The sequence below is a fragment of the Bubalus kerabau genome, chromosome 2 (genome assembly GCF_029407905.1).
Source record: "Bubalus kerabau isolate K-KA32 ecotype Philippines breed swamp buffalo chromosome 2, PCC_UOA_SB_1v2, whole genome shotgun sequence".
NCBI lineage: Eukaryota > Metazoa > Chordata > Mammalia > Artiodactyla > Bovidae > Bubalus > Bubalus kerabau.
In genome coordinates, this window is record NC_073625.1 from 106,243,763 (window position 1) to 106,261,297 (window position 17,535).

The window sequence follows — 17,535 nt, forward strand, 5'->3', positions numbered from 1 at the left end:
ATGTATAATAGTCCAGTATTAGACCCATATAGTCTATAAATAAGCATAACATTTATCAGGGATGTGCGCTTAAAAGTTTAGAATTCTTGGGTTCAAGTATGACACCACTTCTGTGAATATCCCGAGTTTAAACCTCAAGTAGACTCATTAACTTTGCTCTGAAAGAACTACTCATAACTAGACTACGATCTTGACCTCAGCCAGACATTTGCTTTCAATAACATATTTTTTGAACAGCCATTACAGGTCTTTGTAGGTGCCGTGACAATTACATAAGCAAAAAAAAAGACATGGCTCAGGGATCTCAAGAAGTCTATCACTAGTGGGAGAAATAGAGCAATGAACTCAAATGATTAATACAGGCAGAATTAAGAGCCTGTAAAAGAAGCACAATTATAATGATGTAGGAGGCTGAGTGAAGGGTAACCAATCTTCCAGGAAGCTAGTCAAGTCTCATTAAGAGTTTTACTAGATAAACTGTGAATCCCATTCTGCTTTCCAGTTTCCAAGATTTAATCAGATTTCTCATCACAAAAATAGTGTCTTTATTCTCACAGTCCATCCATTGGGTATGATACCAGTTTAAGGCTGCATGGTATCTATAGCTCTTAACAGTCAAAAGGGGGCAGCATTCACCCTTTTTCTGAAAATCAGAGAGCAGTGGCCACATCCCTTTCTTTCTAGGAAAAGAATACTTTTATCAGATAGCATTTTAGAACAGACATATATTTAAGTGCCCTGTTTTAATTGTCACTTTGTAGAGATAGCAACTGATTCGCACCTTCATGTCACTGAGACCAATATATTACACATCTATAAACAAAGTCAGGCTGTCTCTGTCTCCAGAGTTCCCTTATTTCTGCCTTTGTCCCGTGATTGGGCGTGGCAGTCTTGCTCAGACAGAGATTGCTAAAGGGCGGTGGCTGGAATGAACAAAAGGAATCAGACCTCTACTTTCACCCAGAGAAAAAGATTGCCAGAGGAAACCTTGGGGAGGAAGAGAAATGCTGTGTGCCTCCATGATTGTTTTAATTGCCAAATGCTTTTTTTGTTTGTTTTCCTCTTTTGAAATCTTAACCTTTTAAAACCTCTATTTATAGGCATAAAGTCTATATTAAAGGTAGGTAAGTGAGATCTGTGCACTGTGAGGACATATGACTGCACTCAGTCTTAGGGCCAGTCTTTATTAGGCACTTTAAGCAGTGCACAGTTGCCTGCAGTTCTTTTCTTGCTGGTGCAGTAGCAGAGGGTGTGGTGGTGGAAACTGCAGAGGTGTTAATGCTGAAGCTGTCAGACTGTGTATCTCTCTGACCTCTAACCACAAGACCACCAGATGACTGATTATGTAATATTGTTAGTTGAAACACTGATGTTAATGACTAACTTATATCGCCTCCCATGTTCTACTTGATTGGTTTTGAGAAAATCAATGCTGACGGCCAAATTCTAAATTAAGGATCCCTTTCTAGATTTCATCATAATGTATACAGCCCTAAACAGTCTTCTGAAGGACTTTTTTTTTTTAATTTAAAGATTAGACCTTAACCAAATGTCTCTGAATGATAAAGGAGAGTTGGCCCACCCCATAATTAGGTTTTGTAAATACCAAGTCAAAGGTCAGAGCAAAGATCATCTGATTTCTTTCTTTTGTGAAGAAAACAAGGGTTTTAGACACTGACTGATTTCAGAATAGTAGCTAAGGATTAGGTCATTGCTTCTTTCCTAAACAGAGACTACAAATGGAATAAATTTGGAAGAGCTACAGAAATAATTACATTCATTTTAATATCAAATAACAGATGATAATTTTTGTAGCAGTTACAAATACCTGTACCCTTAGTTGCAGATTTTGTGAAGTGTTTTGCCCTGTCAGATAAGTGATGCTGGGACAATAGCTCTTCAGCAGATCACAGATGACATTATGTCACTGTGCTCTGACCCTTTTGAAAGATTTTATACCAGGGTCAATACAAACAAGCAATGTGGTATAGCCAAGAATTTCAAAAGGCAACAAACAAAAAGAACCCTCTATCAGCTTTCAACTCTATCAGCACCAGTTTTCCTAAATTACCTAAATAAACAATAGGCCTCATGCTCATCCGCAGTCCTATCTGACTCTGTGACCCCATGGTCTGTAGCCCATCAGGCTCCTCCGTCCATGGGATTTTCCAGGCAAGAATACTGGAGTGGGTTGCCATTTCCTCCTCCAGAGGATCTTCCCAACCCAGGGATCTTCCCAACCCAGGGATCATATCTCCTGCATCTCCTGCATTTGCAATCATATTCTTTACCACTGAGCCACCTGGGGAGAAATAAGACAAAAATATTTACACTTCTGTGGAAATTAAACATCATAAAATTGAGAATGTTATCCTTTTAAACCAAGTGAATTTAAAAACATTTGTATCAAGTGATGAGTTAAGACTTACCAGAGGAGAAACCTGGGTGACTGACTACCTTACATCACCAGGGACTGAGAAAGTCTCCAGGAGATGAGACATTCAGTCTCAGGCAAACCTGGAAAAGTTGGTCACCCCAGCTGGAAGAGATCTTTGAGACCATCTGGCCCCATTACCTCATTTTACAGTTGAGAAAAATGAGGCCTTTGGTAATTAAGATCTACTGTGTGATCGCTGCAGAATAATTTTTCTCCCTAATACTTGTATGTGTCATGCTTTTCCCATTTTCTCAGGTCATATGTTAAATTTAGACCATAATATCATCAATAGAAACAACTGGCCTTTCTCATCAGTGGGCCTAGGAGCTAAGTGTTGAACTGAGTGGTTTCAAGAGTAGCCATTCTTAGGCTTCCCTGGTGGCTCAGTGGTAAAGAATCCACCTGCCAATGTAGGAGACACAGTTTGATCCCTGATCCAGGAAGATCCCACATACCACAGAGTGGCTAGGCCCATGCACCACAACTTTTGACTCTGCTCTAGAGCCTAGGAACCACAATTACTGAGCCCACGTGCCACAACTACTGAAGCCTCATGGCCCTAGAGCCTGTGCTCTGCAACAAGAGAAGCCACCACAATGAGAAGCTGGCTCACCGCAACTAGAGAGTAGCTCCCTGCTCGCCACAACTAGAAAAAATCCAGAGCAGCAACAAAGACCCAGTACAGCCAAAAAATATATAAAAATAAACAAATAAATAAATATATAAAAAAGAAGAGTAATCATTCTTCTTGGATCTGAAGGTCATTTGGCTTACTGTGGGAATGCCTGGGTGTTTTTCAAGGCAAGTAAAGGATACCCTTATCAATAGCTTGAACACTGCTTTATATCTTTCTGAGTGACACAGCAAAGTATCAGAGAAGTGCAGCATTCACAGTCACAGTCGGGGGGAGGGGAGGGGACTAGGTTCTGAGACTTGGACTTCATCAGGGATTCACAGCCTTTCAAAAGTAAGGGACCGTTTACTGACACCTGTTCGTCTGGGTCATAAGGAAAGCAGAAAGTGTAATTAAATCAGTCAGCCTGATTTAGGGGCTTCATTTATGTTCATTTCTAGGAGGATTTGCCTTTCCATGAGGACCATGGAGGGTAATAATTAAATGACTGAAGTGGTTGAGTGGGAGGTTTTATACAGCTCTGTGTGTTGATGAGTTAGTTGGTGGAGAGTAGGGTAAAGACTGCTTTCAGCATTTTCTTCAAGTCATTCCACAGAAATGACTGCCTGTACCAGAAAGAAAATGAGAACTACTAACAATATTTCATTTCCATTCATCAAGGAGAATAATTATAGAACTGAAGAAGAAAGCAAACAGGGTGAAAACATGGTGCAAATAAGTTAAAACATGCTCAAAATAGAACATATGGAGGCAAGAGTAATCAAAGCCACTCAGTAAACAAAGCCACTCACTACAAGGTTATTTTTCACTACAATAGAGACCTGTGTCTTCCATCTGCTATTTGATCTGCCAAATGCATCACTCCCATCTCATTTCAGTAGACCTTTCTATACTTATTGTTAGATCTCACCCTGAATATTACTTCTTAGGAAAGCATCCCCTAACCCTCTAATTCTATTTTAGGTCACCCTGTTAAAAGCCTTTATAGCATTCTGCGCTTTACTTTTAAACCACGATTTGATATAAAAATTAAAGTTAGCATGAATTACACTAAAATTACACTTATAATAATTAAATATCTGTATCCCTGCTAGACTTTAAATTTCTTACACACACAGACTGTTTTTTCCTTGGTCATTGTTGATTGAGGTCCCTGGCACGTAGTAAGTATTTAATAAATGCTATTTCCTAAGTTAATGAGTTAATTCCAACCATTAGGATGAGCTCAGGTTTTCAAATTTTGTGTAGACTTCCTATTTGATAGATTTTCAATATGTGGAAAAATCAATAAAATGTATTATACACAAAATATCTCCAGCGTGTGTATGTAGTGTTGATGTTAAGAGAATCGGTTCTAAAGAAAACCAACTGGATCCAAATGTTGGCTGTTTTACTATCTCTGGAAAGTTAGATTGAAAAAGCCTCATTTCTGTCATTTGCAAAATGAGGATGACTGTGTCTACTTTAAAAGTTTCTTCTGAGGATTAAATGAAATAACAAAGGGTAAATATTAAGCATAGTACCTGGAACATGATATGTTTCCCATCCTTATTAGGTTATTAATTCAAGTAATTAAAATATAGAAACAGGCAAATTCCCCAAATTTCTCAAGATGGTGGAAAATGTAGCTGACCATGTGTCTAGAAATAAAAATTTAGTTCTAGCTTTCCCACTGAGTTATCATGTAATTTTAGGCAAGTTATAAAATATCTTTGGGACTAAATTTCTTAAAAATGAGAGATCAAAACCATTTTCTTAGAGATCATGGTGAAAATCAGAATGCTGTGAATATCCTAAATTTATATAAAGTTGAATGTTTATGTGGCCATATTTTTCTGAACAGAACTGTATCTTTTATTAGATTATTAAAAGAGATTGTATCTCAAGTGAGGTTGCTGGGGAGCACTCAGATGGAGATCAGGGTGCAAGAAGTGTACATGGAAGTGCTTGCAGCATTAACACCAGTGGAGAAAGGAATGAAACAGGTTTGGACAGAGGGAGAAGCAGTCAAAGGCCTTGACAAAACCCTCCTTGGTGGATATTTTGCTAGATTCTGTAAAATGAACATGACCAATATAACAAATGTCACACCTTCAGCATTTCTATAATTTAGAGGAAAGCATGGCAGACACTTCTGGTACTATCTTCCCAGCATCCCTTCCCTTATGAACTGCTGCTTTTTTCATCCCAACCATGCAGTTTACAGGGTAGATGCCACACTCTCCCATGCTCTGCCACCTTGCCACTGTTGACTGTTCCTGAGTTGAGTACCTAACTTAAACTCAGATGGTGTCATTTGAGTAAATTTTTAAGTTTACCTGGGGAAGAATTAACCTCTGGTGATGGGGACCAAAATATGAAACTCAGAATCTGGCCTTGCTTATGACCTCTGTAGGTGAGGAAGTCATGATGCACTTCAAAACCTACCCATGCATATTACATAATAAAGAATTCAATCTCTAAGAAGTCATAAGGATTTTAAAAATGTACACACCTAACAGAATTTCACATTATATGAAGCAAAAATTGATAGGTGAATCCACAATTATAGCTGGAGAATTCAACAGTCTCAGTAATTCAGAGTACAAGAAAACAAAATCAGTAAGGTTATAGAAGACAGAAACACCATCAACCAACTTGAACTAGTGGACACTTACACAACACTCTACTTAACAACAAAATAATACGCATTCTGTTCAAATGTATATACAGCATTCAAGGGAGACTTTCTGGACTATAAAACAAACCTAAAGACATTTAAAAGGTTGAAATTATGCCAACTATGTTCTTTGACCACAATGGAATTAAGCTAGAAATAACATAGTAGGAAGATAATCTGGAAAATCCATGTATATTTTGCAAAGTAAAAAACATAACTTCTAAAGTTAAAGAGGAAGTCACAAAGGAAATTAGAAAACAATTTGAATTAAATGAAAATGATACAACACATCAAAATCTGTGGGATGAATCTAAAGCATGCTATATGTTCAATTTATAGAATCAAAAGTTTATATTAGAAGAGAAGAAACATTTCAATGTTTCAATCACCTAAGCCTTAAGAATCTAGAAGAGAAACAAACCTCAAAGCAAACAGAATGAAGGGAAACATAAAGGTAAGTGTAAAAATAAAAAAGCAAGAAGGTAGGGACAATGATACAAAATACCTGTACTTTGAAGACATCAACTTAATTGATAATTCTCTAAGCAAGGGGGAAAAAAGAGAAGACAAAAAAATGACTAATATCAGAAATGAAAGAAAGAACATCACTGTTGATTCTACAGACCTTAAAAGGAAAAGGGGTTATTTCAAACATCTATGCTTATACATCCGTAACTTAGATGACATGAACAAATTAGTTGAAAAACAACTATCAAAAAGCTCATTTAAAATTAAATAGATAACCTGAGTAATCCTGTGTTTATTATAAATGATTTCAGTTCTTTTGACTAAACATTTAAGAAAGAAGTAATACCAAGGCTACATCTACTCTTCCAGAAAATAGAAGAAAGAACTCATTAACTCATTTTACCTCAATACGAAAGCCAGACAAAATATTATAAATAAAGCTAAAAATTAATATCTCTCATGAAGATGCTAAAATCATCAAAATATTAGAGAATTGAGTCCGACAGTATATAAAAAGGATAATACATTATGACTAAGTGGGGTTTATCCTGGAATTGCAAAGCTAGTTCAATATTCAAAAATCAGTGTTACTCACCATATAGCAGATACTTCTAACAGAGAAAAACATAATATTTATAATAAATGTGAAAAAAAGTATAAAATTTAATATCCATACATGATTTAAAATAACAGTTATGCAACTTTCAGCAAGCTAGGAGTAGGAAACTTCATCAAGGTGATAAAGGGTGTATACAAAAATACATTTGGGTAACCTCATATTTGGGCTTTCCTCATAGCTCAGTTGGAGAAGATGATGGCACCCCACTCTAGGACTCTTGCCTGGAAATCCCATGGACAGAGGAGCCTGGTAGGCTGCAGTCCATGGGGTCACTAAAAGTCAGGCACGACTGAGTGACTTCACTTTCACTTTTCACTTTCATGCATTGGAGAAGGCAGTGGCAACCCACTCCACTGTTCTTGCCTGGAGAATCCATGGGACAGGGGAGCCTGGTGGGCTGCTGTCTTTGGGGTCGCACAGAGTCAGACACGACTGAAGCAACTTAGCAGCAGCAGCAGCATGGCTCAGTGGTAAAGAATCTGCCTGCCAATACAGAAGACATGGGCTCCATCCCTGGGTCAGGAAGATCCCCTGGGGAAGGAAATGGCCACCTATTCCAGTATGCTTTCCTGGGAAATCCCATGAATATAGGAGCCTGGCAGACTATAGTCCATGGGGTAACATAAGAGTCAGACATGACTGAGCAAATAAACAGCAATCTCAAACTTAGTAATGGATTACTGAATACTATCCCCCTAATACTATCCCCTAACACTGGGGAAGAAAAACAATGATGTTCTCTCATACTACTCCTGTTCAACATCACACTGGAGGTCCTAGTTAATGTAATAAGGCAAGATCAAGAAATTACTGGTACATGAAATAACGTGGATAAAAATCTCAAATATGATTATGTTCAGTTAAAGAAGTCAGATTCAAAAGGCTGCATACTATATGAATTTATATGACAGTCTGGAAAAGGCAAAATTGTGAGGACAAATAATGGATCAGTGGTTGCCAAGAGGCTAATTTACAAGAGGAATTTGACTATAAAGAGGAATTTTGGAGGGTCATAGAATCATTCTGTATATAAATATGTATGTATATGTGTATATATATATAAACTCATTTATAATGGTGTTTATATAACAGTATTGTTTGCCACAAGTCATAGAATTGTATACTAAAAAGGGCATATTTTCTGTACATAAATTTTACCTCAATACAATTCACAGAGAAAAGGAAACCCCACCCACAGAGAGAAACTGTGATGAGAGTTTTTCTTTGGAACAAAATTGGCATTTTTATCTGTGGTTGAAGTGTTTTTCTGAGTATCTGAGTGTATCTCTGGTCTTCTTTGAAGTTTGGTAATTCATGTACTTTATGAATTACATGAGTCACCCAGGATATTTTCAATTTAACCTTCATATTTTTACCCAAGCAAGTTCAAATTAGGTTTCTATCGCCTGCAACAGACAGTCTTGAGTAATGCATGGAACTAGCCACATGCACAAGTAATTGTCATATGAGAATGTGTGAAAGTGCTATAATAGAGGTAAAAAGGATATGAGAGCAGAGAGGGGAAAGTGATTAAGTCTGACTGGGAATATCAAGGGTGGATAGTAATTGAGTTGGCCTTGAAGCCTTTTTGTAGTTGTAGTAAGGGGAAGCATATCTCATTTTCAGGGAACAGCAGGAGCATACGATTAAACAGACAGATGAATGAAAATGTGTGGTGTCTCTGGGGATAAGAGGTGCAGTGGGGCTGAAATATAGAGACCATGAGACCAGGCAGCTGGTGGAAGATGAACTTGGGAAGGTAGATTTTTACCAAGGATCAGAGAGACCTTCCAGTGGGCAAATGTTTGAACTTTATTCTAGAACTCCATAGAGAATAGGGTATGCTCAGATAAGAATTTTTGAAAGATAATTTAAATGCAGTTTGAGAAATTATCAGACAGGATTATAGATAGATTCAGGAGGCAGTTACTCTAGATTACATGGTTTAAAGATGTTAGCAGTTACCACTTACCACTTTCTATGAGCCAGGCATTGTGCTAAAGTGCTGTAGATACATTATCTTGTTTAATACCGACAATCATATAAATACTGGAGTGGGTAACCATTCCATTCTACAGGGGATCTTCCCTGTAGGGATCAAACCCAGGTCTCCCACATTGCAGGTAGCTTGTTTACCATCTGAGCCACCAGGGAAGCCCAAGAATACTGGAGTGGGTAGCTAATCCCTTCTGCATGAGATCTTCCTGGCCCAAAAATAGAACCAGAGTCTCCTGCATTGCAGGGAAATTGTTTACCAGCTGAGCTACAAAGGAAGCCCATCATATAAAGTAGGTGGTATTATACCAGTATATTGCTGCTGCTGCTGCTAAGTCGCTTCAGTCGTGTCCGACTCTATGCAACCCCATAGACAGCAGCCCACCAGGCTCCTCTGTCCCTGGGATTCTCCAGGCAAGAACACTGGAATGGGTTACCATTTCCTTCTCCAATGCATGAAAGTGAAAGTGAAGTCGCTCAGTCGTGTCTGACTCTTTGTGACCCCATGGACTGCAGCCTACCAGGCTCCTCCGACCATGGGACCCTCCAGGCAAGAGTACCTGAGTGGGGTGCCATTGCCTTCTCCATACCAGTATATTAGCCAATGACTTTTCACTTAGTCCATGTGGGTACAGCTGACCCCATTGCCTTTCCTACCTTCTCAGAGGTGGGGACCTTAGGGATAGGCACATGTCCCAAGCCATCTAAAAAGCATATTCTTTTTTCCCTGGCCAGAGCAAATGGTGCATGTATGCTAAGTCACTTCCATTGTGTCCGACTCTGTGCCACCCTATGGACTGTAGCTCACCAGGCTTCTCTGTCCATGGGATTCTCCAGGCAAGAATACTGGAGTGGGTTGCCATGCCCTCCTCCAGGGGATCTTCCTGACCCAGGGATGGAACCCAAGTCTTATGTCTCCTGAATTGGCAGGCAGATTCTTTACCCCTTGCGCCACCTGGGAAGCCCAGCAAATGGTGAGGGATAGGTATATAACTCATTACATTTATTTATATTTGTCCTATGACTTTGGTAGGAATTATCAGTAAGATAAGATTAATTTCATCTGGTTTTGATAAAGTATAGGTGAGAGCCACCTGGAGACATTTGTTAATTTATGTTTATTCTTTAGCCCTGTGTTTCCCAATAGGTTTTCTTTGAACATTAGTCCTAAGAAATATTCTGTGAAAAATTGTTCCATTTTACACATTAACTGGGAAAATATGGTGCATTTTATCTCCCTCCGAACATATTAAAGACTCTAGAAATTCTGCAGTAGAGAACTGAATTTAAACTTTGATTACTTCAGCTTTCTCAAAGGTATGCAATGAAAGTACCCTTTCCCCACATTTGTTGATTGTTATCTACAACAATTTAGGAGATAGAACTGTAGGTATTTATTTGACTACCTGTAGTTACACCATTCAAAGCTTCAATAGCTGTATAAAAGGCATTGCTCACATTCTCTTACATCTTTCTAGGCTGTGTTTCTCAGCCACTCCCTTGGAACACTCACAAAGTTGCAGTTCATGATCTGAAAACAAATTATGTAATGTAAAAGCCAGGGGCTTGTTTTCGTCAATTTGGACTTACGCAATCCTGTATAACACCATTCTGCTATCTTAAAGAGACCCTGGAAGTCATCACTCAACAACTGTGGAGAACCTAGTGTCCCATATCTAGTGTCTCATCATGCCTAAGACTCCTGAAGAAGAGACCTAAACAGATTACTTAAGAAAATGAAGGGATGTTGAATGATAATGTGAAGTAGAAGTAGAATTTGACATTCTCAGCAGCACAGTCAACTGAGGGTTTCATTTATTAATCTAGATATAAAACAAGCTTAAAGAGTAAGTAAGGAAATGCCCAGCATGCTTGGTGTAGTGCAGGGGGTGGTAAATACAGAAATAAAAAGATCCAACAATTGTTATCTTCATGGAGCATTCTTGCAGCTTCAAGTGACATCTCTGAGAAGCCTCCCATCAACTTATAATTTATCTCAGAACCCTACCATATAGCATTTGATGAAGTGATACATAAAATGCAACAAAAGTGAGAAAAGGAGAACCAACATCATTTCTGAAAGAGAAAAGCATTTTACAAGGTAGAAATAAGAGCAGATTTATAGGAAATGTCATCAGTGGGGCATCTGTGACTAACATAGGATCTGAAATAATACCAGTGATAATTAAAAGCACTTCTTTCTGAGGTGTTTCAAATGAAGAAAAACTCTTCTCTCCTCAGGAAACTTCACAATGTTTTGCTTATGACAAACTGGTGTAATAAAGATAAAGACACATTGAAATGGAATTTTTACAATTGTGAGTCTTAAACACTTAGCTCTGCTGTGGGGCAAAAAAAACACAATATACATTTACCCACCCAAGCTATCTTATTTTAGCACTGTTTTGCAAACAATTGAGAGTTTTAACAATCAATCCAGGTTAAAATTAGCTCAAAACTTATACTCTCTAAATGAATTATGTTGAACATGCTCAGGGAATATAAGATGATTTTAGTTCTTCATTTTGAAACCCTACCACTGGTGTTTTTCATCTTGCTTAGCAGCTTTTTGCCTATAGCAGGGTTGATAATTATAATAGATGCTTTTAGAATATATACATGTCTTAGAGATGATGGCAATTTTGAAGCTTAAACAGTATGGGAGACAGAAAAGACAATGGGCAGTGTTTCAAGAGTAGATATAATCTCTGCTCTGAGAGCTTTTGGAGTGGGTAATAAACATGTACACAACTGAATCCAGTTAGGGGTATCATGGAGCGAGAATGGAAACCATCCACACTGCTTATTTTTAGATTAAACTGACTTTGTTCTTCACTGCTGTCATCAATACAACAATATCGTTTCCATGTAGAGGAGGAAAAACTTTTCCTCTCTCAGTTCTACCCTCCTAGTTTCTCCAGCTGGTGCCCTGTAAATGAGACTGACAAAAGACAGATGAAAAGAAAAATAAACAGGTTTGTTCACATGTGCATTGCACAGATGGAAGCACCAGAGATGACTAACTCAAAGGGGTGTTTAGAACTTGGGCTTATATAACATCTTAACAAAAGAATGATGAGTTCTAGAGAAGTGATAAGACAAAGGAAAAGGACTTTGAGGTTCTAGGGGAAGAAAACTCTGGGAATATAAATGTATGGAGGAACTAATGAAAGATAGGGCTAGTTAGTTAAGTTATGTAGATTCCTCTGGTGCTGTCTCTGGACTGATAAGAGTCTCGAGTTCTCTCTGGTGATTAACTTCTCTCCTTCCTGATAGAGAGTTGAGGGGGGATATCTTTACAAATTTATGTCCTGCCTTTAGGAAAATAAGGACAGAGAAAAGATGGGGATTTTGTTTGTTTTGTATCTGCTTCTTCTCAGTTGACTTCAGCTCAAAATAATCCTTACACCAAAGTGCATGTTTTGTGATGATGTATCCTGCTAGTGCCAAAGAATGCTCAAACTACCGCACAATTGCACTCATCTCACATGCTAGTAAAGTAATGCTCAAAATTCTCCAAGCCAGGCTTCAGCAATATGTGAACCGTGAACTTCCTGATGTTCAAGCTGGTTTTAGAAAAGGCAGAGGAACCAGAGATCAAATTGCCAACATCTGCTGGATCATGGAAAAAGCAAGAGAGTTCCAGAAAAACATCTATTTCTGCTTTATTCACTATGCCAAAGCCTTTGACTGTGTGGATCACAATAAACTGTGGAAAATTCTGAAAGAGATGGGAATACCAGACCACCTGATCTGCCTCTTGAGAAATCTGTATGCAGGTCAGGAAGCAACAGTTAGAACTGGACTTGAAACAACACACTGGTTCCAAATAGGAAAAGGAGTTCGTCAAGGCTGTATATTGTCACCCTGCTTATTTAACTTATATGCAGAGCACATCATGAGAAATGCTGGACTGGAAGAAACACAAACTGGAATCAAGATTGCCGGGAGAAATATCAATAACCTCAGATATGCAGATGACACAACCCTTATGGCAGAAAGTGAAGAGGAACTCAAAAGCCTCTTGATGAAAGTGAAAGTGGAGAGTGAAAAAGTTGGCTTAAAGCTCAACATTCAGAAGACGAAGATCATGGCATCCGGTCCCACCACTTCATGGGAAATAGATGGGGAAACAGTGGAAACAGTGTCAGACTTTATTTTTCTGGGCTCCAAAATCACTGCAGATGGTGACTGCAGCCATGAAATTAAAAGGTGCTTACTCCTTGGAAGGAAAGTTATGACCAACCTAGATAGCATATTCAAAAGCAGAGACATTACTTTGCTAACAAAGGTTTGTCTAGTCAAAGCTATGGTTTTTCCTGTGGTCATGTATGGATGTGAGAGTTGGACTGTGAAGAAGGTTGAGCGCCAAAGAATTGATGCTTTTGAACTGTGGTGTTGGAGAAGACTCTTGAGAGTCCCTTGGCCTGCAAGGAGATCCAACCAGTCCATTGTGAAGGAGATCAGCCCTGGGATTTCTTTCGAAGGAATGATGCTAAAGCTGAAACTCCAATACTTTGGCCACCTCATGTGAAGAGTTGACTCATCGGAAAAGACTCTGATGGTGGGAGGGATTGGGGGCAGGAGGAGAAGGGGATGCTAGAGGATGAGATGGCTGGCTGGCATCACTGACTCAATGGACGTGAGTTTGAGTGAACTCCGGGAGTTGGTGATGGACAGGGAGGCCTGGCGTGCTGCGATTCATGGGGTCGCAGAGAGTCGGACACGACTGAGTGACTGATCTGATCTGATCCTGCTAGTATTCAGCAGGATGCTCTTGCCCTGGAAGACAAAAGTTACTAATAACTTTATTGTTCATTCCAGGAACTTCCTAAAAGACCCATCAACCCTTTAGTAGAAAGCATCAAACACAGCTTACACCACAGGACCTCAGAACTCTTCACTGCAAAATACCTGTGTCTACCAATTCTAAACCATCATCTAGTTGTCATTGCTCAGTTCAAACCCTCTCATCACTGAAAGACCTGCTTTAAACCAGTCTTTTAAGTCTCAGTAAATACCCTAGCTTATCTCTTCCCTCTAAGATACTAGTAAGACTGTCAAGGCAGTGCTCTCCCTTACCACAGTGAGCTTTATCTTACTAAAAAGTTGTTTTGGTAATATTTCCGACATTTGGGGGCACTAGCATTTGAAACAGAGAAGGCAATGGCAACCCACTCCAGTACTCTTGCCTGAAGAATCCCAGGGATGGGGGAGCCTGGTGGGCTGCCGTCTCTGGGGTCGCACAGAGTCGGACACGACTGAAGCGACTTAGCAGCAGCAGCTGCAGCGGCATTTGAAAATCTTGGAGGCTCAAGGAGATGTGATTGAAATGGGGAATCAATTGTTTTGACTTGAACACAGCTGTTCCCTTGTGGTCCATCAAGCCTCTCTGACCCCACCCTGGGATGTGTCTCACATTGGCTTGAAGTTTGGTTTCTTTTCATTAAGCACTCTGAATGCTGAGTTTATTTTTTCTTTTAGGAATAAGGAACACTTTTCAGGAATTTTTTTGTTTATCTGATCATATTTGAAAAAACTGGTATCTGTGGTGGAAATCTTATTACCAACAACATTATTCTTTGTCTCTGTGGTTGAAATTTTGTTCTTTCCTCCCTCCTAAGATAGATAATTATTACCAGCTCCTCAGATAGATAGTTATTACTAACTCCTTTACTGCACTGGCTTAGACTGCTAGTGTGATATCCATAGCGGGAATATCAGGGCAGAGCAAAAGACTGCTGGAGTAAAGAGTTGATGAAAATGCATATGGGTTGATCAACCTCATCAATGAGTTCTTTGCTCTTCCCTTCCCCTTCCTTGAAGAGAGTGTTTCCTTCTGGTGCTGTCCTATAGGTAGAAAGGAGAAAAGTTGAAACCCTTTCCAGGGATGATAGCAAACAGTGAACAAGAGTTGCTGGTTGTGGTGGTAGGGAATGGTAATAAAATACCAAATACTGGGTGACTTAAACAACAGAAAGCTATTTCTCATGATTCTGGAAGTTGAGAAGTCTAAGATGTCAGCATGGTTGGGCTCTGGTGAGAACTCTTTTCCTGGCTTGCAGGTGACTGCCTTCTTTCTGTATCTTAAACATGGCATGGGGGGTAGGGGCTAGGGCGGGGAGGGAGAGCAAGCTCTCTAGTCTCTTGTTGAAACTGAAGTCGCTCAGTCGTATCCAACTCTTTGCGACCCCACGGACTGTAGCCTGCCAGGCTCCTCCATCCATGGGTTTTCCCAGGCAAGAGTACTGGAGTGGGGTGCCATTTTCTAGTCTCTTATTAAGAGGATATAAATCTCATCCTGAGAACTCCACCCTTATGACTTCATCTAAACCTAATTATCTCCCAAAGGTCTCATCTCTAAATACCATCACATTGAGGGTGTTTCAACGTATGAATAGCGGGGCACAATTCAGCCCATAGCAGGTGGTAATCAAGAATAATTACATTCTTCTCCTGGTTTCTCCCTTACCAGTTTATCCCTGAGCCCTCCTCTATATCCCTGGAAACTTCCAGTACAGTGATCTCACTGATACAGTTATTAAGCATTAGCTACGTAGCCTGGAGCTTTGGAAGCCACAGGCACTAGGATCCCTGACAAGCTTTGAGGGAAAGGGATGGTGGTAGTAATAAGATCACCTGTGCTGTGTGTGTGTTCAGTTGCTCAGTCATGTTCGACTCTGTCAGCATACAGACTGTGGCCCACCAGTCTCCTCTGTCCATGGAATTTTCCAGGCAGGAATATTAGAGTGGGTTGCCATTTCCTTCTCCAGGGGATCTTCCTGACCCAGGGATTGAACCTGCATCTTCTGCATTGGCAGGTGTATTCTTTACCACTGAATCATTATAACTGATGCTCCTGTTCTGTTCTTGGTTGCTCAGTCGTGTCTGACTCTTTGCAACCCCATGCACTATAGCCCACCAGGCTCCTCTGTCCATGGGATTATCCAGGCAAGAATACTGGAGTGGGTTGCCATTTCCTTCTCCAGGGGATCTTCCTGACCCAGGGATTGAACCTGGGTCTCCGGCACTGAAGGCAGACTCTTTGCCATCTGAGCTACCAGGGAAGCCCTCTGATAACTATAACTGATACATGAATGATAAATCAAGGAGGAAAGAACTAGTTTTAAGTGCTTGGAAATGCACGGATAGGCTCAGCTCTGAGAATGAGAAGAATAATATGTCAAACTTATGTATAAGTTTCAAGGAGTCAGAACTATTGGGAAATAAGTCATTTTAGGTAACAGATTTGTCTGCTTAAAATTTTATTTAAAATTTAAGGTATCTGTTAATATTAAGGAAAGATTTCTAAAATGGATTGCTTTTTTTACTGCCTTCTTAATTTAAAAAAGGCTGAATGTTATTTAACCTTTTCTTGATGATTCAAGGTCATCATTGTGCATATCCGTGATTATTCTATAAAGCAATGATGCTCTCAAGGACCATCAGGGTATACTGGGCTGCTTGCTTCTACATAAGTTTGTATCCACTCTTAATTGCCTTAAATTTTGCAGGTACCCCACACGTACCTTTTCTCACTACTATCCATGTACAGTATATTTGATCAAATAAATCTCCTCCCTAATAAAAATGTGTTGGTTATCATCTGCTGTGGTCTTGGCAACCATGAAGACAAACTTTAGAATTGTGCACTGAAAATGATTAGGTTCTGATCATGCTCTAGCTCACAGCATTATTAACAGTGACACTGGCTGCTACATTCCCCTCATATGTACCAACCCCACTCATATTCCAGTTAGGTAAGGAAAATAAATGACATTGTGCCCCCGATAGGTAAGGTGCTGTTGAAACGGAAAGCACAGGCAGACTGCATTGTGATTGTCAGTTCATTAGTGACATCATAGCCCTCCTAGAGGATTAATGCTTGCTTCTCTGTGCAGAGTTTCATGCATCAACTTGAGTAAGAGCCCAGCATTCCTTTGCTTGAATAGTTAGCCTAAGTTTCCATTTTAGTCAGTGATTTTTCAAAAATTGAAGATAAAAATGATGCTTTGTTTGTTCAGTTGCGTTCGACACTGTTATTAGCACCTCAATAACAATTCCTCTTGAAGTCACTTCTCTGTTTCTGGAGTATTTTTCCACATATGTTCTCCTGGATTTTCACCATCACCTTCTGCAGCAGAACTGCCCCAAACCTGGCGCTGGATCAGGGCCATTAATTTCCCAACAGGCAGGCTATATAGATTCTTTCTTAAGCTCACTGTCTCTGAGATCTTTCCTGCATGTCAATGAGGCAGTCATCACAAGCAATTGTAGTAATTGTCCTACGCAGAAGTAACAGATACGCTAATTAAAAAATTGCTGAGGAAAAGGGTACAAACCTTGAAAGCCTCCATCAAAAATAAATAAATAAAGCAAAATTACTGTGCACACTGGTTTAGAAGCATCTGAGGAATTCTCCACAAATGAATGACTATCTCACAGCAGCCTGGCTGCATTCTTCAGTATTATTTTAAATAATCTTCAATCTAAGAGTCACAAACAGCAAGGACTATTTACTTGCAAGAAGGAAAGCCATTTTTACTTTGGAGTATTTTTCAGTTCAGCCTCTGAACCTACACTTCTGCAATGCAGCAAGTCTGTTTATCTTATGACTGCCTTCTTCCTGTGTGAAGGACTTTTTTCTTTTTTTTCATTTTAAATCAGTACAAAGAGAGAACAGTACAGTAGCTATGGATCTTACACTAAGGGAGTTTATTGTA